The 22,263-nt window shown below is 48.6% G+C and overlaps 1 non-coding gene across 2 annotated transcripts; it reads right to left on the reverse strand.

Moving 5' to 3' along the window:
- Nucleotides 1–1,014: 1,014 nt before the first annotated feature.
- Nucleotides 1,015–19,466, reverse strand: LOC109782362 (uncharacterized). Of its 2 annotated transcripts, none has more exons than XR_005753582.3 (5): nucleotides 18,899–19,466; nucleotides 1,925–2,098; nucleotides 1,714–1,824; nucleotides 1,351–1,610; nucleotides 1,015–1,256 (listed from the first exon to the last, which is right to left on the reverse strand). It is a non-coding gene; the product is annotated as an uncharacterized protein (transcript). The 2 variants fall into 2 exon arrangements; XR_012181325.1 differs by lacking the exon at nucleotides 18,899–19,466 and adding an exon at nucleotides 2,193–6,631.
- Between the last annotated feature and the right edge of the window lie 2,797 nt (nucleotides 19,467–22,263).

Consider the following 22,263-nt stretch of genomic DNA (forward strand, 5'->3'; position numbering starts at 1 on the left):
GCCTCTGATCAACAGGAGAAGCTTGTAGCTCTGCGTTCGTGTTAGCTAGGCGGGTGGCGTGTTTCGCATTATAAGGAAGGAGAGGGAGTGGAGTCGTAGTCGTAGTCGGACGAGGAAGGCTATTGCGGTGGTGGGAGTGGGACACGGACCGGCTGTAATTCAGAGAAGCTAAGCAGCATAGTACAGTAGAACTCTTTTTCTTTGTTTTTTTTTTGTTTTGCAAGGGAGTGGGTCATAAGAACTCGGAGGTAAATAGTTACAGTAGTCCTGACGGGGTACGGTACTTGTGTGAAAAGAAATTCCTGGAGTTGTAGTTCTCTACTCTTGTTCTTTTTGGTCGCTCGACAAAGGGAAGACCGCCCATTATGAATTTTTTTTTTCTGAAAATATCAGATCTATTATAAAGATTTACATGGGAGTACAAAGCACCTCAAACATAATAAAAATTACATTGAGATCCATGGACAACCGAACGACCATTGCCGCCGCCAGAACAAGCCGCCGACGCGCCGCTGTCGCCGCTCCCATATCGGAGCCGGCCTGACCTTGTCGATGACAGTTGGGAAGTCTTCGTGCACGTGCCACTAAAGACCAGCGTTCGGGAGCCGCAGTCGTCGCCATTGAATCCTTGAATCTATCTGAAGAACCTGACACCAAATCTCGCCAGGTACGCACGACGAGAAACCCTAACCTCGCCGCTCTGAGGAGCTGTCAGCACTACCGGAGAAACGGCCTTTAGTCCCGGTTGGAAAGGGATTTTAGTCCCGGTTCACCAACCGGGACTAAAGGCCCCCACCCTTTAGTTTCGGTTGACCACGACCCGGGACTAAATCTCTGCCACGTGGCTGCGAGCGTGCGCCGGGGGCCGGGGACCTTTAGTCCCGGTTGGTGACACCAACCGGGATTAAAGGTTTAGGGATTCAGGGGTTTAGGTTTATGGTTTATTTTTTCTTTTCATTTTGTGTTTTACATTTAATTATTGTTCATTTAAAACGTAATTTACGCTACTACACGTTATGCATATATAATAGAATTTCTCGTAGAACCAATCATATATCATAGAATTTCTCGTACGACCACGCATACACATATATATACAATTTCTTCTACAATTTGCAGATCATTACATGCAGGCATTAGGTGAAATGGTATTCTTCGTCGGGTGCTATGACCTCGTCAAGCAAAAATCCCGCCATTTCCTCTTGAAGTGCTTGTATGCGGTCCTTTGGTATGAGCTTATCCCACATCTTCATCGTCTTTAAAGAAGGAGATCAATATGAATATATTAGTTGTGTGTATATATATTAGATCATGATATAAAAATTGTGAATAGTGTTCTGGCAAACGTACCCAAAATTATCCTGCAGAGGTGGTCCTTTCGGACTTCATATTGCGAATGTTCTCGCAAACGTAGTATGCACACAAATTATTCCCCTTTTCCTGCCTCATGCACTTTACGAGAATAGAATTCAATCAGAAAAAATGGTATTGAAACTAGAATTAAATAGACGCGTGGACGTAGCTAGTACTAGTTAATTGCCTTGGATTGCACCCATTTCAGCTTTGGTGCCCATACACCGACTATCTCTTGGGTGAACTTTTTTCAAACCCTGTCCGGCAAAAAAAAATTGAATACAAGAGTTATTACTTACTTACTTGATATCATGAAATGAACTAAAGAGGCCGACATAGTGCGATAATGATTGAAATTACCTATCGAGCATCAAATACAGGTTGTAGTATTCTTTAGGGTCTTTACCTAGTGAGTCCAGTACTTCAACTTTTCCCTCGTCAATTCTAATGATTAGCAGGATCCAGTGAAAACTGCGCACACGTTTGTATAAGCGGGCATGCATAACTCATCAACTACACTTAACATCGAGTAAGCAAAATAGAATTTGTAGTACAAGATAGTAACACTCACTTGAAGTTGTAAGGAAATAATATTTCTGGTTTGGCTTTTAGTTCCTTCAAAAACCTTAGCAAGTTGTCCTCTGTGTCTTCTTCATTTTCTTTTAATACATTTTCATAAATGGTATTTGGGTCAATGAAGCCAATGCCATAGACTCCATCTCTCTTCATTTCAAAAATCTTCATTCTACATAATACCACACAAAAGAATATAGTGAGGATAATTACAGGCAATGAACGAGCTGAGCTAGAGACTTAAATTACAGAAAGAAATCACTTACAGACAATAGCAACTGACGACCAGTGCGTCTTGATTGTATAACTAAAAAAGTTCTGGCAAATCAATCCACACATCGGTTCCATGGAAGTAATGCTCTGGCTTGATTTTCACCATGAGGCTCTCTCGCCCGTCATTTACTTCTCTCAGGTACTAGTCATGCAATCCGCGCATCTTCGTTGGTAGAAGATGGACCTCCTCAGGCCTGACCAGAGGGTTCCCGGGGACGTATTTCCATGCTAGTTCCTCCTCTTCAATCCCGGGGAGATCCTCGATGCCTAGGAGTTGTCCAACAGTGACACCGGCCTCTCTAGCCATCTGTCTAGCAGCTTCGGTTATTACCGGCTTATCGGTGGTACTCACCTTGAGCGGGGGGATCGATTGCACTACCTGTTCTCCCAGCTGGGGAACAGTTTTCCCGCATTTACTACTACCTGTTGTAAGGCTCGACTCCTTATCTTTTTGTGCACGATATGACTTCTTAATAGAGTGCTCGTAGTCTGATTGCGTTCTCTCCACAGTCGGTTGAGCAAGATCCACAAAGTGTTGTATGACTCTCTCAGGTATTTTCACCTTTGGCGGCGGGGGCAGTTTCGGTGCAAAAAAGGCCTTCACTTCGGCAGCCACTATGGCCTTGTTTTCCTCATCAGACCTCTCGTAAGCCAACTTGTTTTTGGCAGCAGGTTCAGATTTCTTCGTTGGTGCTCTCTTCCAGCCGAGGCAACTTGCCCGACGCCAACAATGCGGCCACCCTTGAGCCTGGGAGTTCCGACACCATCGACAACGTCAAAACCAAGGCTCGGGAAGCGCCTTCATAGTGGCATGCATATCTTTGTGAAGATCATAAATACACAAGATCAGATGAGGACTAGAAGACGATGACCCTTGGCAAGATCCTTGCCGAGGAAATCCACAAGACCCTCGGCAAGATCCTTACGGGGGACGACCACGATGCCACGGCAAGACCCTTGCCGGGGCCCCGGCAAGACCCTTGCCAAGGACGCCTGCGGATCCATAGCCATGCCCGCATCCGTCAAAACTCCACCGCCGTTCACATGCAGCTGCCAGCTCAACCAGCTGGGCAGGCACCTGCGTGGCAACATGCGGCTTCCAGGCCAACTCAGCAAGCACCTGCGTGGTGGCATGCAGATCTTCGTGAAGACCCTACCACCTCACCATCTCAGCAGCCTGCGAGCCTGCATGGCGCTGCACGCATCGCTGGCCTGGGCGCGTGTCGAAGCGAGGCGGGGTGGCGACGGACGGGACGGGCCTCGTTCCCGTCCCCGATAAAGCTAATGGACACCTAAGTAGCGCATTTAATGCGTTTTGTCCCGTGATGCCGGGCGATAAGCTTGTGCACTGTATGCCTTTCCACCTCCTGTGTGCCACTGTGGCAACCCCTTTTTGACTATAAAAGGAGGCCCGAGGCATACTGGAGAGGGATTTGACTCTTTTGAACTACGCAACCACCATAGCTAGTTCGAGAGCTTAAGAACACTCTCAAATACACACCAAAGCAGGACTAGGGTATTACGCATCCTCGCGGCCCGAACCTGGGTAAACGATCTTTGTGCTGACTCCTAAACCCGCTCTTCTCACAACCTCGCGCCCGCCAACTGTAGAAGGGATTCTAGTGATCCCACAGGTGTCATTTCCCCGACATCTTTGGCGCGCCAGGTTGGGGGCGCAGTTGTGATAATCCGGTTTAGTAGTTCTTCATGGCCATGGCTTCTAAGGAAGAAGACGACCAAGTGAGCAGCGTCACCTGCAAGCGCGAGGAACGCCCGCACGGCGATAGAAAAGCTTAAGTCATGCAAGACTTTAAACATTTCCTTTTTATATAAGTTGTTCTCCTCAGAGATCCTGCTCTCTGTATGATAAATCTATGCGCGATGGGGCCCTTCCACTATTGGCAACGCCTTCGCTCTGTTTCGAGTCCGCTCAACAGTTCGAGCGGCCGCGTCGAGAACGGCAGGGTGTCCTTTCCACTACTGGCAACGCTTTTGTCCTGTTTCGAGTCCGCTCAACAGTTCAAACGGCTGCGCTGAGAGCGGTGAGGTGGTTTGCATGGCAGCAAGCCCACATGGCAGGCTATTGAGGATCCGTCCTCGAGGCGCAGCGGCTTGGGCTTATGCGCCGGCAGGCCTATCCGACTAAACGTACGGTGGACATACAAAGAGAGATCGAACAGGAAAATAGCATACACCAATTTAAAGTACTGCAGAGTTATATTACATCACTTGTTGCCGCGGTTCTAACTAAAGATGAAAATTGTCTTGGTTGTGAACCTGCAGCAGCGATAAGAAATGGGACGCCTAGTCTCGGCACTGGCCCTCTACCCTCTGGACTCCATCGATGCGGCTGATGATGGGCTTGATACCCTCCTCGAGCGGTGCGAGGTCCACATCCTCCAGCAAGCTCTCCAGCGCGGCGTCTGATACGTCTCCAACATATCTATAATTTTTGATTGCTCCATGCTATATTATATTCTGTTTTGGACATTATTGGGCTTTATTATACACTTTTATATTACTTTTGGGGCTAACCTACTAACCGGAGGCTCAGCCCAGAATTGCTGTTTTTTGCCTATTGCAGAGTTTCGCAGAAAAAGAATATCAAACGGAGTCCAAACGGAATGAAACCTTCGGGAACGTGATTTTCGGAACGAACGTGATCCAGAGGACTTGGAGTCTACGCAAAGCAACGAACGAGGAAGGCACGAGGTAGGGGGCGCGCCTACCCCCCAGGCGCGCCCTCCACCCTCGTGGGTCCCATGTTGCTCCACCGACGCACTTCTTCCTCCTATATATACCTACGTACCCCCAAACTACCAGATACGGAACCAAAAACCTAATTCCACCGCCGCAACTTTCTGTACCTGAGAGATCCCATCTCGGGGCCTTTTCCGGAGCTCCGCTGGAGGGGGCATTGATCATGGAGGGCCTCTACATCATCTCCAAGGCCTCTTCGATGAAGTGTGAGTAGTTTACCTCAGACCTTCGGGTCCATAGTTATTAGCTAGATGGCTTCTTCTCTCTTTTTGGATCTCAATACAATGTTCTCCCCCTCTCTTGTGGAGATCTATTCGATGTAATCTTCTTTTGTGGTGCGTTTGTCGAGATCCGATGAATTGTGAGTTTATGATCAAGATTATCTATGAACAATATTTGAATCTCCTCTGAATTCTTTTATGTATGATTGGTTATCTTTGCAAGTCTCTTCGAATTATCAGTTTGGTTTGGCCTACTAGATTGATCTTTCTTGCAATGGGAGAAGTGCTTAGCTTTGGGTTCAATCTTGCGGTGTCCTTTCCCAGTGACAGCAGGGGCAGCAAGGCACGTATTGTATTGGTGCCATCGAGGATAAAAAGATGGGGTTTATATCATATTGCATGAGTTTATCCCTCTACATCATGTCATCTTTCTTAATGCGTTACTCTGTTCTTCATGAACTTAATACTCTAGATGCATGTTGGATAGCGGTCGATGTGTGGAGTAATAGTAGTAGATGCAGAATCGTTTCGGTCTACTTGTCTCGGACGTGATGCCTATATACATGATCATACCTAGATATTCTCATAACTATGCTCAATTCTATCAATTGCTCGACAGTAATTTGTTTACCCATCGCAAATACTTATGCTATCTTGAGAGAAGCCACTAGTGAAACTTATGGCCCCCGGGTCTATTTTCCATCATATTAATCTTCCAATACTTGCTATTTCCATTGCCGTTTATTTTACTTTGCATCTTTATCATAAAAATACCAAAAATATTATCTTCTCATCTCTATCAGATCTCACTCTCGTAAGTGACCGTGAAGGGATTGACAGCCCCTTTATCGCGTTGGTTGCGAGGTTCTTGTTTGTTTGTGTAGGTACGAGGGACTCTTGCGTGGCATCCTACTGGATTGATACCTTGGTTCTCAAAAACTGAGGGAAATACTTACGCTGCTTTACTGCATCACCCTTTCCTCTTCAAGGGAAAATCAACGCAGTGCTCAAGAGGTAGCAAGAAGGATTTCTGGCGCCGTTGCCGGGGAGTCTACGCAAAAGTCAAGCCATACCAAGTACCCATCACAAACTCATCTCCCTCGCATTACATTATTTGCCATTTGCCTCTCGTTTTCCTCTCCCCCACTTCACCCTTGCCGTTTTATTCGCCCTCTCTTTTCCGTTCGCCTCTTTTCGGTCTTTGCTTGTTTGCTTGCTTGTTTGTCACGATGGCTCAAGATAATACTAAATTGTGTGACTTTACCAATACCAACAATAATGATTTTCTTAGCACTCCGATTGCTCCTCTTAATGATGCTGAATCTTGTGAGATTAATGCTGCTTTGTTGAATCTTGTTATGAAAGATCAATTCGCCGGCCTCCCTAGTGAAGATGCCGCTACCCATCTAAATAGCTTTGTTGATTTGTGTGATATGCAAAAGAAGAGGGATGTTGATAATGATATTGTTAAACTGAAGCTATTTCCTTTTTCGCTTAGAGATCGTGCTAAAGTGTGGTTTTCGTCTTTGCCTAAGAATAGTATTGATTCATGGAATAAGTGCAAGGATGCTTTTATCTCTAAGTATTTTCCTCCCGCTAAAATCGTCTCTCTTAGAAACGATATTATGAATTTTAAGCAACTTGATCATGAACATGTTGCGCAAGCATGGGAGAGGATGAAATTAATGATACGTAATTGCCCCACTCATGGTTTGAATTTGTGGATGATCATACAAATTTTTTATGCCGGATTGAATTTTGCTTCTAGAAATCTTTTAGATTCGGCCGCGGGAGGCACTTTTATTGAAATCACTTTAGGAGAAGCTACTAAACTACTAGATAATATTATGGGTAATTATTCTCAATGGCACACCGAAAGATCTACTAATAAAAAAGTGCATGTGATAGAAGAAATTAATGTTTCGAGTGGAAAGATGGATGAACTTATGAAATTATTTGCTACTAAAAGTGTTCCTCGGATCCTAATGATATGCCTTTGTATACTTTGATTGAGAATAATAATGAATCTATGGATGTGAATTTTGTTGGTAGGAATAATTTTGGCAACAACGCGTATAGAGGAAACTTTAATCCTAGGCCGTTCCCTAGTAATTCCTCTAATAATCATGGTAATTCCTACAACAATTCTTATGGAAATTTTAATAAGATGCCCTCTGAATTTGAGAATAGTGTTAAAGAGTTTATGAATTCGCAAAAGAATTTCAATGCTTTGCTTGAGGAAAAATTGCTTAAAGTTGATGAATTGGCTAGGAACGTTGATAGAATTTCTCTTGATGTTGATTCTTTGAAACTTAGATCTATTCCACCTAAGCATGATATCAATGAGTCTCTCAAAGCCATGAGAATTTCCATTGATGAGTGCAAAGAAAGAACCGATTGGATGCGTGCTAAGAAAGATTGCTTTATGAAAGCGTGTTCTTCTAATTTCTACGAGAATAAAGATGAAGATCTAAAAGTTATTGATGTGTCCCCTATTAAATCTTTATTTTGCAATATGAATCTTGATAATGATGGAACTGAAGATGAGTTACCTTTACCTAGAAGACGTTCCAAAAATTCGGAGTTTTTAGATCTTGATGCAAAATTTGATAGAAGTGGGATTGAAGAAGTTAAAACCTTAGATATCAATGAACCCACTATTTTGGATTTCAAGGAATTCAATTATGATAATTGCTCTTTAATAGATTGTATTTCCTTGTTACAATCCGTACTAAATTCTCCGCATGCTTATAGTCAAAATAAGGCTTTTACTAAACATATCGTTGATGCTTTGATGCAATCTTATGAAGAAAAGCTTGAGTTGGAAGTTTCTATCCCTAGAAAACTTTATGATGAGTGGGAACCTACTATTAAAATTAAAATTAAAGATCATGAGTGTTATGCTTTGTGTGATTTGGGCGCTAGTGTTTCCACGATTCCGAAAACTTTATGTGATTTGCTAGGTTTCCATGAACTTGATGATTGCTCCTTAAATTTGCACCTTGCGGATTCCACTATTAAAAAACCTATGGGAAGAATTAATGATGGTCTTATTATTGCAAATAGGAATTATGTGCCCGTGGATTTTATCGTTCTTGATATAGATTGCAATCCTTCATGTCCTATTATTCTTGGTAGACCTTTTCTTAGAACGATTGGTGCAATTATTGATATGAAGGAAGGAAATATTAGATTCCAATTTCCATTAAGGAAAGGCATGGAACACTTTCCTAGAAAGAAAATGAAATTACCATATGAATCTATCATGAGAGCCACGTATGGTTTGCCTACCAAAGATGGCAACACCTAGATCTATCCTTGCTTTTATGCCTAGCTAGGGGCGTTAAACGATAGCGCTTGTTGGGAGGCAACCCAATTTTATTTTAGTTTTTTTTGCTTTTGCTTCTGTTTAGGAATAAATAATATGTATAGCCTCTGGTTAGGTTCATTTTTCTGTTTTAATTAGCGTTTGTGCCAAGTAAAACCATTAGGATAACCTACGGTAATAGTTATTTGATTCTGCTGCAGAAAACAGAAACTTTGCGTGCACGAGATTAGTTTTCATAAATCACAGAAACGTGCTTTTAGTTGATTCTTTTTGCTGTAGATCAATAAACAAATTATCTAGAACTTCCTAATTTGGTTGAATTTTTCACGTTCCAGAAGTTTGCGTTAGTTACAGATTACTACAGACTGTTCTGTTTTTGACAGATTCTGTTTTTCGTGTGTTGTTTGCTTATTTTGATGATTCTATGGCTAGTAAAATAGAGTATGAACCATAGGGAAGTTGGAATACAGTAAGATTAACACCAATATAAATAAAGAATGAGTTCATTACAGTACCTTGAAGTGGTGTTTTGTTTTCTTCCGCTAACGGAGCTTATGAGATTTTCTGTTGAGTTTTGTGTTGTGAAGTTTTCAAGTTTTGGGTAAAAGATTTGATGGACTATGGAACAAGGAGTGGCAAGAGCCAAAGCTTGGGGATGCCCATGGCATCCCAAGATAATCTAAGGACACCTAAAAGCCAAAGCTTGGGGATGCCCCGGAAGGCATCCCCTCTTTCGTCTACTTCCATCGGTAACTTTACTTGGAGCTATATTTTTATTCACCACATGATATGTGTTTTGCTTGGAGCATCTTGTATTATTTGAGTCTTTGCTTTTTAGTTTACCACAATCATCCTTTCTGTACACACCTTTTGAGAGAGACACACATGATTCAGAATTTATTAGAATACTCTATGTGCTTCACTTATATCTTTTGAGCTATATAGTTTTTGCTCTAGTGCTTCACTTAAATCTTTTAGAGCACGGTGGTGGATTTGTTTTATAGAAACTATTGTTCTCTCATGCTTCACTTATATTGTTTTGAGAGCCTCACAAAACTGCATGGTAATTTGTCTTAATCATGAAATTAAAATTCTCTTATGAGTGCGTTGAATACTAAGAAAGGTTTGATGCTTGATGATTGTTTTGAGACATGGAGGTATTAATATTAGAGTCATGCTAGTTGAGTAGTTGTGACATTGAGAAATACTTGTGTTGAAGGTTGCAAGTCCAGTAGCATGCACGTATGGTAAACGTTGTCTAACAAATTTGAAACATGAGATGTTCTTTGAGTGTCTTCCCTTGTGTGGAGGTCGGGGGCGCGCGATGGTTAACTCCTACCAACCTCCCCCCTAGGAGCATGCGCGTAGTGCTTGCTTTTGATGACTTGTAGATTTTTGCAATAAGTATGTGAGTTCTTTATGGCTAATGTTGAGTCCATGGATTATACGCACTCTCACCCTTCCACCATTGCTAGCCTCTCTAGTACCGCGCAACTCTCGCCGGTGCATTACACCCACCATATACCTTCCTCAAAACAGCCACCATACCTACCTTTTATGGCATTTCCATAGCCATTCCGAGATATATTGCCATGCAACTTTCCACCGTTCCGTTTATCATGACACATTGATCATTGTCATATTGCCTTGCATGATCATGTAGTTGACATAGTATTTGTGGCAAAGCCGCCGTTCATAATTCTTTCATACATGTCACTCATGAATCATTGCCCATCCCGGTACACCGCCGGAGGCATGCATATAGAGTCATACTTTGTTCTTGTATCGAGTTGTAATAATTGAGTTGTAAATAAATAAAAGTGTGATGATCATCATTTTCTAGAGCATTGTCCCAAGTGGTTAAAAAAATGAGAGAAAAAGAGAGAAGGGACAATGTTACTATCCTTTTACCACACTTGTGCTTCAAAGTAGCACCATGTTCTTCATGATAGAGAGTCTCTTGTTTTGTCACTTTCATATACTAGTGGGAATTTTTCATTATAGAACTTGGCTTGTATATTCCTACAATGGGCTTCCTCAAATGCCCTAGGTCTTCATGAGCAAGCAAGTTGGATGCACACCCACTTAGTTGCATTTTGTTGAGCTTTCATACATTTATAGCTCTAGTGCATCCGTTGCATGGCAATCCCTACTCCTCACATTGATATCTATTAATGGGTATCTCCATAGCCCGTTGATACGCCTAGTTGATGTGAGACTATCTTCTCCCTTTTTGTCTTCTCCACAACCACCATATTCTATTCCACATATAGTGCTATGTCCATGGCTCACGCTCATGTATTGCGTGAAAGTTCAAAGAGTTTGAAAATTCTAAAGTATGAAACAATTGCTTGGCTGAAACCGGGGTTGTGCATGATTTGAGTATTTTGTGTGACGGAGATGGAGCATGACTAAACTATATGATTTTGTAGGGATGAACTTTCTTTGGCCATGTTATTTTGAGAAGACATAATTGCTTAGTTAGTATGCTTGAAGTATTATTATTTTTATGTCAATATTGAACTTTTATCTTGAATCTTTCAGATCTGAATATTCATACCACAATTAAGAGGGTTACATTAAAAACCATGCCAGGTAGCATTCCACATCAAAAATTCTGTTTTTATCATTTACCTACTCGAGGACGAGCGGGAATTAAGCTTGGGGATGCTTGATATGTCTCCAACGTATCTATAATTTTTGATTGCTCCATGCTATATTATATTCTGTTTTGGACATTATTGGGCTTTATTATACACTTTTATATTACTTTTGGGACTAACCTACTAACCGGAGGCCCAACCCAGAATTGCTGTTTTTTGCCTATTTCCGAGTTTCGCAGAAAAAGAATATCAAACGGAGTCCAAACGGAATGAAACCTTCGGGAACGTGATTTTCGGAACGAACGTGATCCAGAGGACTTGGAGTCTACGCAAAGCAACGAACGAGGAAGGCACGAGGTAGGGGGGCGCGCCTACCCCCCAGGCGCGCCCTCCACCCTCGTGGGCCCCTCGTTGCTCCACCGACGTACTTCTTCCTCCTATATATACCTACGTACCCCCAAACTACCAGATACGGAACCAAAAACCTAATTCCACCGCCGCAACTTTCTGTACCTGAGAGATCCCATCTCGGGGCCTTTTCCGGAGCTCCACCGGAGGGGGCATTGATCATGGAGGGCCTCTACATCATCTCCAAGGCCTCTCCGATGAAGTGTGAGTAGTTTACCTCAGACCTTCGGGTCCATAGTTATTAGCTAGATGGCTTCTTCTCTCTTTTTGGATCTCAATACAATGTTCTCCCCCTCTCTTGTGGAGATCTATTTGATGTAATCTTCTTTTGTGGTGCGTTTGTCAAAATCCGATGAATTGTGGGTTTATGATCAAGATTATCTATGAACAATATTTGAATCAAATCTGAATTATTTTACGTATGATTGGTTATCTTTGCAAGTCTCTTCGAATTATCAGTTTGGTTTGGCCTACTAGATTGATCTTTCTTGCAATGGGAGAAGTGCTTAGCTTTGGGTTCAATCTTGCGGTGTCCTTTCCCAGTGACAGCAGGGGCAGCAAGGCACTTATTGTATTGGTGCCATCGAGGATAAAAAGATGGGGTTTATATCATATTGCATGAGTTTATCCCTCTACATCATGTCATCTTTCTTAATGCGTTACTCTGTTCTTCATGAACTTAATACTCTAGATGCATGCTGGATAGCGGTCGATGTGTGGAGTAATAGTAGTAGATGCAGAATCGTTTCGGTCTACTTGTCTCGGACGTGATGCCTATATACATGATCATACCTAGATATTCTCATAACTATGCTCAATTCTATCAATTGCTCGACAGTAATTTGTTTACCCATCGCAAATACTTATGCTATCTTGAGAGAAGCCACTAGTGAAACTTATGGCCCCCGGGTCTATTTTCCATCATATTAATCTTCCAATACTTGCTATTTCCATTGCCGTTTATTTTACTTTGCATCTTTATCATAAAAATACCAAAAATATTATCTTCTCATCTCTATCAGACCTCACTCTCGTAAGTGACCGTGAAGGGATTGACAACCCCTTTATCGCGTTGGTTGCGAGGTTCTTGTTTGTTTGTGTAGGTACGAGGGACTCGTGCGTGGCCTCCTACTGGATTGATACCTTGGTTCTCAAAAACTGAGGGAAATACTTACGCTGCTTTACTGCATCACCCTTTCCTCTCGAAGGGAAAACCAACGCAATGCTCAAGAGGTAGCAGCGTCGAAGTCGAGGTTGGGATTCCAGTATGCCACCTTGGTGAGAACCTTGGTCATGGCACCCCGGCAAAGCTTCCGGGCCTCATCGGCCAGAGAGGCCGCCCTGTTGGAGCGGAACTGCTCCAGGGCCCCGAGAACACCCTCGAAGAATAGGGTCAGCTTGGCATTTGGACTCATGCTCGGTTCCGATACGTACCTCACATTTGGCATCCCCATAGTGGCCAGCTACGTGGTGATCCTGCCGGCGACCTCGGCGAGACGGCTGACCCAGAGCTTCTCACCCTTCACGAAATCCGCGTGGTTGGCGGCTTCGTTCTTCCACAGCTGCCTCTCCTTCTCCAGGTCCTTGGTCAGGGTCCCCTCCCGGGCCTTGACCTCCGACAGCGTTCCCTCAAGACCCTCCAGCTTCAGCTTCAGGTCTTTGATGGAGTCGTTGGCCTTGGAGAGCTGCTCGGCCTCTCCGAGGACCGTGCCCTGCGCCTCCGTCAGAGCACCGTTGAGCGTGTCCTTCTCCTTTGCCAGCTTCTCGGCCTGTTCCTTCAGCTCATCCCGCTCCACCTCAAGCTCCTTCACCTTGCCGGCATGGACTAGGGCTTGGGCATTGAGCGCCTCCTTGTGCCTCTGCTCCAGCTCCTGGGTCCGCTGCACGACAAGCTTCTCCACCTCCTCATCTTTGCCGCGGAGTGTTGCGGCGAGCTTCTCCTCACGAGCGGCAAGGTCCTCCTCCTGGGAGTTCAGTTCGGCCTGGTGCTGGTGCTAGGTGGCCTCGTCCTTGGCGGCCTGCACCCTCGCCTCGTCCTGGGCCTTCTCGATGTCGGCCTGCTTCATGACAAGCTCCAGCTTGTGCTCGGCCAGCAGGTCCTGGGCAACCTTCAGCTCCTCATGGGCTTGGCAAAACCAAGCCTGCGTCTCGGCGACGCGCCCCTTGAGGTCTGCCACCGCCTTGTCCATCGCCGCCATCCTGGACTTGGCCTTGTCCAGGCAAGCCCGGTGGAGCGCCCGGAGCTTCTGGAAGTTGGCGTTCATGGCCCGAAGGAGCTCCTCCTCCTGGGAACCACCGCCACCGGCACGTGGCTCGTCGACAACCTCAAGCCCGGCGGCGGCGAGCACCTCGTTGTCGAACACCTCCCCTTCGGTGGGCGCCCTGGTGCTCGCCGTCCCTGGGAGGTGGACGAACAAATCGTCGCTTACCCTCAGATACCTGTCCGAGCCGGAGGCAGCAGAGGAGGAAGGCTGGTCGTCAACCATCCCCTCCTTAGCAGCAGCCTTGCCGGCCTCCCCGGCAGGCCCCTGGCCGGCATCCTCAGCAGTGGCCTTGCCGGCCGGCCCCTTGGCGGCGTCCTCGTCAGCAATCTTGGCGGCCTCTTCGGCGGCAATCTTCTCAGCCTCGGCCTCGGCATCCCTGGCGACCTCCCCGATGACGGTGTTGACGTCCTCCTGGTCCGCCGAGGAGGGGCCTGGACACCAAGAAAGGGAATGAAGCAGAGCCAAGGCTAGGGCCCGAGAAGGAGGATGAGGATAAGCCAAGACCAAGGTTCAAAAAGAAGAAACAAGAACACGACATAAGGTAAATAACTTGCCCGCACCAGGCTGGGAAGAAGTGGCGCCCTCCCCGCCAACGTTCGTTGCCGGGGTGGAACCACCGGCACCCAAGTTCGTCTCCTCTTCCTCCTCCATGGGCGTGGGCTCAGTGGTGGATGCCCTTGCCGGGGACACCCCTCGGAGCGGCGTAGTCGAGAGGGGCGACGTGTTAGGGGTCGCCCTTGGCGGCTCTTCCTGCTGCCGTTCCCCTCCTACATACCCGGCAAGATCAACACCAAAGATCCACACCCCAAAGCTCATCAATGGAGGAGTGAGTGATGGACTTACGCTGGGGGCTGACGCAGGGGCTGCGTCGAGGGCTGCTCTCTACCACCAGCAGTGTGCTTGAAGTACCCACCGGGGGCTTGTCGCCCGGCGTGGCCTTGGCCCTCTTCGCCACCCTCTGTGCCAGCGTCTCCCTATCCCTGTGGAGGCAACATCAAGTCAAAGAAGAATACACAAGAGTAAAGTCAGGAGAAATTGTGGGAAGGGGCAAGATGCTTACTCTTCCTCCACCACCTCCACCTCTGGCTTCCTCTTCCTCCTCGGGCTGAGAGACCCGAGGTTAAAGACGACCTCCGTGTCGACATCTGCAGGAGGGGGGGAAGCGGATGGAGTCCGAGGACGCTTGGACAAAGAAGAAGCGGTCGCCTTCCTCTTCGCCACTGCGGCTTTCACCACCTTCTTCGCTGCCGCGACCCTCGTCTGGCGCACGGACTCCTCCGGGGTCTCTTGCCACTGCACGGCCTTGCTGGGCCGGACCGGCTCGCCAGAGCCAGCCCGGCACAAGACACGTCTCCTCCCTGCAGCCGGCGGGTCGACGGCCTCGCCCTCCTCCTCAGTCGACTCATCGACCACATCTTCAATGAGAGGAGCCCCGGTGCCGGCACTGCTGGCCTCCCCAGCGCACTCCGCCCACTGGGCGAGCTCTTTCTCCTCCGCGGCCGCTGCGGCCTCATCCTCCACGCCGCTAGCGCTGCCAGCCTGTTTGGCAAGCTCCGCCTCCGCCGCCCTGGCGGTGATATAGTCCAGCTCCGCTTGAGTGGTGTCCCGATTGAGCAGCGGCTCGTCACTGACGTACTTCTCCAACAAGGTGTCGAAGAACTCCTGCACCCGCTCCGCCTCCGGCTCGGCCCAATTCGGGTCAAGGCCGTGCGCGTTGCAGTCCGGCATCATGGCGATGATATCGGTCCGGTGAGAGTTGTTGCTCAGCGGGACCACCCCCGCCGGCAACCCAAACAAGGGCCCCTTGGCGACCTTGCCGGCCTTCGCAGCCTTGCCGGACCTCTCGGCCTCGCCGTCGCGGTTCACGTCGAGCTGAAAGAGCCGCTGGCAGAAGTGGGCATGCCCCATCACCGTGAAGTTGTGGTTCAAACCGGGGCGAAGCCTCATGATGTCAGCCGCATTCCTAAAAAGCCAGGCCGGCCTCCCCTTGTTGTGCAGAGGAGCGATTCGGCGGCGGATGAAATCCGCCCCAATCATCTCCAAGGTGAGCCCGGCAACGGTGAGGCGGTGGATCCTGGTGGTGGCGACCTTGAGCTTCTCATCCTGGGTGTCAACATCGCCCCAGTCGTTTCTGCGAACCGGCGGTGCATGGCGAACCCGGCAAAATTCATGTGGGTCCTCCTCCTCAATCCAACACCACCGGCTCTGCCACTCCTCCCACCTCTCCTTCTGAGTGCCCTCTGGGTATGCCCCTTTCTCCTGGGTCCTTGGGATCCAGGCGACAAAGCCGGAGATGGCACCTCCCTTTTAGACCCAAGGATAAAAGTAGTGGCGGAAGAGCGCCGTATTGGGGAACACTCCAGCGAAGCCCTCGCAGAAATGGGCAAAAAGAGGCATGCACGCCACAGCATTCGGAGTGAAATCCGGAAGGTGGAAGCCGTAGGTGTGCATGACATCATTGAAGAAATAAGAGGAAGGGGGGCAGAGGCCGCATGAAAAGTAATCGACGAAGAACGGATACCGATTCGGGCCGGCCTCGGCAAAATCTGTGGGGATGATATGCGTGGCTGGATGCCCCGTCGTCTCGCCCCCCGTCTTCACCCCCCATCGGGGCTGGAATTAGTCCCGGAGTTCGACCGCGTCGACCGTCGAGGGAAAATAGGCGAGCTGCGTCCGCCGCGCCGCCAACTCGCTCTCCGGCGGCTCCTTTCCCCTGGTGTCCTTGGCCACTCCCTTGCCTTTGCTGGTTTTGGGTGCCATGGCGGCTATGAGAGGTGAAGGACAAAGAATAGCGAGGACGCGGCGGCGGCGGCGAGCGAGAGCAAGAAGGAAGGAACGACGATTCCGAGATTGGAGAGGCGTAGAGGGTAAATGAGCAGCGCGCCTGCAGTTTTTCCTTTTTCTATGGGAAGGCGCGGGCCACCTCTTTACCATTTACTGCGATGTGACGCATGAGGGCAGCAACCACCCCACACATGACCCCCACGTTACGCACGACCCCCACGACGTGCATTCAACGTGGGTCGTGGGGAAGCGCAGCAGGCGTGAAAGTTACCGCGGTAAAAATTCCGCCGCGCGCGCGCCCGCGCACCATTCTGGGCCTGGCCCAATAACGCCCCACGCTTATATGTGGCCCAGGCCCGGGGGCTCTTGTCGGTGTACAAAAATAGGGGTCTTTGTTTTGTACCCCTTTACTTTTGCGATGGCAGTCGCAGCCCCACGTCCTTGGCCGCCCTTGGCAGGGCGAAGGAAGCCAAAGGCACAGGACGGGCAGAGCAACGCCAAGACCAAGGACACAAAAAGCAAGAGGGCGAGGTGAACTCCCCCGGCAAGAGCCTTGCCAGGGCGGCTTCAGCAGCCCCGGCAAGAGCCTTGCCGAGGCAACTCGCCCGACGCCAACAATGCGACCACCCTTGAGCCTGGGAGTTCCGACACCATCGACAACGTCGAAACCAAGGCTCGGGAAGCGCCTTCATAGTGGCATGCAGATCTTTGTGAAGATCATAAATACACAAGATCAGATGAGGACTAGAAGGCGACGACCCTCGGCAAGATCCTTAACGGGGACGACCGCGATGCCACAGCAAGACCCTTGCCGAGGACGCCTGCAGATCCATAGCCAGGCCTGCATCCGTCAAAACTCCACCGCCATTCACATGCAGCTGCCAGCCCAACCAGCTGGGCAGGCACCTGCGTGGCAACATGCGGCTTCCAGGTCAACTCAGCAAGCACCTGCGTGGTGGCATGTAGATCTTCATGAAGACCCTACCACCTCGCCATCTCAGCAGCCTGCCAGCCTGCATGGCGCTGCACGCATCGCTGGCCTGGGCGCGTGTCGAAGCGAGGCGGGGCGGCGACGGACGGGACGGGCCTCGTTCCCGTCCCCGATAAAGCTAATGGACACCTAAGTAGCGCATTTAATGCGTTTTGTCCCGTGATGCCGGTCGATAAGCTTGTGCACTGTACACCTTTCCACCTCCTGTGTGCCACTATGGCAACCCCTTTTGGACTATAAAAGGAGGCCCGAGGCATACTGAAGAGGGATTCGGCTCTTTTGAACTACGCAGTCACCATAGCTAGTTTGAGAGCTCAAGAACACTCTCAAATACACACCAAAGCAGGACTAGGGTATTACGCATCCTCACTGCCCGAACCTGGGTAAACGATCTTTGTGCTGACTCCTAAACCCGCTCTTCTCACAACCCCGCGCCCGCCAACCGTAGAAGGGATTCCAATGATCCCATAGGTGTCGTTTCCCCGACACCAGCGTCAACAGAATGACAGAGGCTGCCAGCCCGATCAAGTTATTGACATTTCATACGACACACACACACCCTCCCCTGTTGCACCACACACTCTCACAACGCTCTTGCTTCATTTTCTATCCTTTTTTGAACCGAGTTTCTACTACCAATTTTCCTTGGCCTCTCTTATGCAGCAAAAGTCTTTTTATTTTGGTCAGTTTGTTCGCATAAATACTTCTCTTTCTCTATCAAAGGGGAGGCACGAGCACAACCAGCCCCCAAATGCTCTTTTCTTTAATTTCCGCCCTAAAACTTTCTTTCTGTATCACAGGGTTAATTTCTGGACCAGTCTACTAAACAGTTTTTTTCTAGATATCTACAACAATTTATGAAGAAACAATAACGGGTTCAGGGGAGGCACAACCGCACAAGCACAGCCTGCCCCCAAATGCTCTATTCTTTAATTCTCCCCCTAAAAATTCCCACCCATGGGTTAGCATCAATATATACCTTCTAATCCAGCCGACCTCCTTTGGATTAGGATTTACCACAGACTCCCCCGACTCCGCTGGAGCGCTCTCGGCACTACACTGAAGTACAAAATTTACGAGGCCTCTGAAGTACTGAACCAACTCCAACTTACTTCATGCCGAGAAAAATTTACAGTACCTTATCCTATCCCGGAGGACACAATCTACACAGCAACAATTCCACATCCCTTGGATAACCTGACACTACATTGAAACAAAACGTCCCGACTCCGAAGTCTTTATCCTAATCATGCAATGCCCAGCAGAATTTCACTTTAGCCCGTTATAATTCGCGCCAAACTAACTATTAGTTAACAAGACCAGAGAGTGTGAATTTATACCTCGACCATCTCGACGGAGCCGTCCTGCTCGAAGAGCCCGGCGAGCTGCGCGCTGTCGACAGTGAAGGGCAGGTTGCCGACAAAGACCTTGAGGTCCTCAGAGTACTCGGCCTCGGAGTCGCCTCCGCCCTCGCCCTCGCTCTGCTCTCCCTCGGCGTCCTCCGTCACGAACTCGGACGACACGGCCACGGCCACGGGCAGCAGGAGTCGCCTCCGCGGCACCAGCAGCGCCGACACAGCGTGCAGCAGGCTGCAGGTGAAGGAGGAGGCGGCGGCGGGCCTGGCGAAGGAGGGGAGCAGGATGAAGTGGTGCGAGAGCACGGTGGAGAAGAGGGTGGCCCTGTAGGAACTACGGCTATGTCGGATCTGGACGGAGAGGAGGGATGGGCGGAGCTTGGGGGAGTGTTGTGCGCGGCCGGTGCTCGCCGGAACCGGCCGACGTGGGTGGTGGCGGCGGCGAGGAGATCGTGGGGAGAGGAGCCGGGGTGGGGTGGACCGAGGAACAAGTGAATTCGTGAGAGAGTTTTTTTAGGGATGAGAGAGAGAGAGAGTGGTGGGGTGGGAGTGGATCGGGCCGGGGTGGACACGCTTAGTAATAGCGTGTGGGTCTTACCAGCGCTATAGCTACTTACTTAGTAGTAGCGCAGGTTTTATACTCCTCGCTACTACTATGGCCTATCCCGGGGGCATGGTGGAGACCACTTAGTAGCAGTGCAGGTCTATACCCCTCGCTACTACTATCAACTTAGTAGTAGCGCGGGTTTTATACCCCTCGCTACTACTAATTAGCAGTAGCGCCCCATTTTAGACCGCGCTACTGATAAGCTTCTGTGTATAAGGTTTTCCCTAGTAGTGATGGTATGGTAGACAGATGAAGTACATACTGATGAATAACAATGCATAAGATATTGAGAAGCATGATGTCCAAACTAAGCAGATGGCATTGCGATAGAGTAGAATGACAATACTTGAATTTGAAAACATGTTATCATTAATGGAAAAGGTACTGAAAAACAGGAAAGCATGCCATATTTACGTGCATGATCAGCAGGCGAAGCACAAGGCATTGCAATAGAGTAGATGCACTCCAGGACATTATATGCATGTTGTACCCATACCAAGGGCCAATTTAGAGCAAGGACCTTATGGGGTGAATAGGATTCATCATCTTTCTGCAAGTCTTGTGAAGAACTGCCTTTACATGTTCCATCATATTGGGTATCATTGACGTCAAATTTGTTGGCCGTTACATTGCTCCGTGAGGTTCTTGTGGATAAATCAGTGTGTGCAATTATATCTGACATGCATGGAAGACAACTAGTAGTTAGATTTATGTAATGAGTGCCTGTAGGAGACGACATAAATAGTAGGACTGGGGTTAACTAGCAGCAACATGTCTCAAAAACTAAAGGGGGAACACAAATGAAAGCTACAGAATATGTATCATTTGTACTTGAGATTAACTAGATGGCACACAAAAGTATTAAGGAACAACATAGGTTATACTAGAAGTGGTATAATACTATAATCACCAGCCTGTGGGATAGCATTGGCTGATGGATGATAACTATGGAACAACGTTACCTAAAGAACAAGTCTCTTAGCTGAACTATGGAACATCGTTAACTCCTGAACAAGACCCGTTAGAGATCAGCATGAATATATAGTGAAATGTGATAATCTATTTTCAATGCTTAGATGAATAACAAAGCCATAAATGTTGCACACAAGTAAGATGAGGGTACAACCTATCTGGCCGCCATCCATAGGAGTGAGCATCATGTGCTGACTTGTCGATGGCCCTGCAGTTGTTGTGGCTGTCCATGTCGGGCACGCGCATTCGATGCAGGGAACTGTTGAGTGGGGACTGTAGCTCCCTTCTGGTGCATGCTTCCCTTGTTGGAGCAGCTGCGGTGAGTCGGAAGACGGTGTGGCTGAAGATGCAGAAAACGCATAATGTTAAGAACGACACATCTCTCTGATCTGAAGAAATACCCTAAGAGATCAACAGCAAGGTCGAGAGTGGTCACACGTCTGTTGACTGAAGACTAAATTGGGGTCACACGATTTTATTTTATTTTGGTACTGTCCGATCTACGCCGGATGGCTTGATGGCCGTCTTGTGCCTCCCGGCCGACACTGTTCGGAATCATTCCCGAAGAGCCAGCGACAACCGGCAGAGCAGCCTGCCTCCGCCGTCCGTGGCCCCGACCAAAACCCCACTCCCCGCCCCACCGCATTGCCGTGGTTGCACCGCTCCGGGAAAAATCCACAAAGACTCGCCGTCATCCAGATACGGCGGCGGCAGTACCTTCAACCCACACAACTCTAAGATAGCCATCTAAGCGCTGCTTCCGCGGCGAACTTGCGCCCCCGCACCCTTACGGTAGACACCAGCCAACCGGCAGCCTAGGAGCTCCGTCGGCTCGAGGGGTGCTGCTTCCCATTGGGAATCGATTGGCCCAAAATAAAAATTCAGACAACTGATGCCTAAATAAAGTGATTTGAGATGAGGGTGCGACCTATCTGGCGTCCCAGTGAAGTAGGCAGTTCCAGCTGCCTAGTCGGTGAGGCCGGCGCGGTTGTGGTGGCCACCGGCGGCAGGGAAGTAGAGATGTCGCGATGGTCGACGACTACAGGGAAGCAGCGCCGGGGCTTTGGACGGGTCCAAAGTTGGAGCCGCTCCGGCGCCATGACCAACGGCGGGGGTGAATCGACTCCAGGACGGTTCACGCGGCTGTCGTCGAGGCAGCTCCGGCAGCATAGAGTAAGAGGCACACGACCCAGTGCACGACGGCAAATGGACAGCGTCTCCGGGATTAGAGAGGAGGGCGGCTGTGAATTTGGTGCGGTGGGGGGCGCCATGGAGGAGGGGCTGAGGTTTCGTGGCTCGGGAGAAGGGAGCTTCCGGGGAGAAGGTGATTTGGCGCCCACGAGGTATGAATGGGGAATTGGGAGGGGGAACCATGTTTTACAGATGCATTTGTCTGAAATGTGTGTGTGTATGTGGGGGGGGGGGTGTTACAGTTCTACCCCTGCCTTTAGGCTTCTCGGCTTGGGTCTGTGTACTGAGGGTCGGGGATAGTAGAGTAACTTTGCTTCTCCCAAATAGTGGGCGCGAGCGATTTCGGGCGAGGAGGGCGTGTTTTGAAAAATACCGGGCGCGAGCGATTTCAGGCGAGGAGGGCGTGTTTTGAAATATAGTGGACGCGAGCGATTTCGGGCAAGGAGGGCGTGTTTTGAAATATAGTGGGCGCGAGCGATTTCGAGCAAGGAGGGCGTGTTTTGAAATATAGTGGGCGCGAGCGATTTCGGGCGAGGAGAGTGTGTTTTGAAATAGTGGGCGCGAGCTATTTTGGGCGAGG

The sequence above is a fragment of the Aegilops tauschii genome, chromosome 4 (assembly GCF_002575655.3).
Source record: "Aegilops tauschii subsp. strangulata cultivar AL8/78 chromosome 4, Aet v6.0, whole genome shotgun sequence".
NCBI lineage: Eukaryota > Viridiplantae > Streptophyta > Magnoliopsida > Poales > Poaceae > Aegilops > Aegilops tauschii.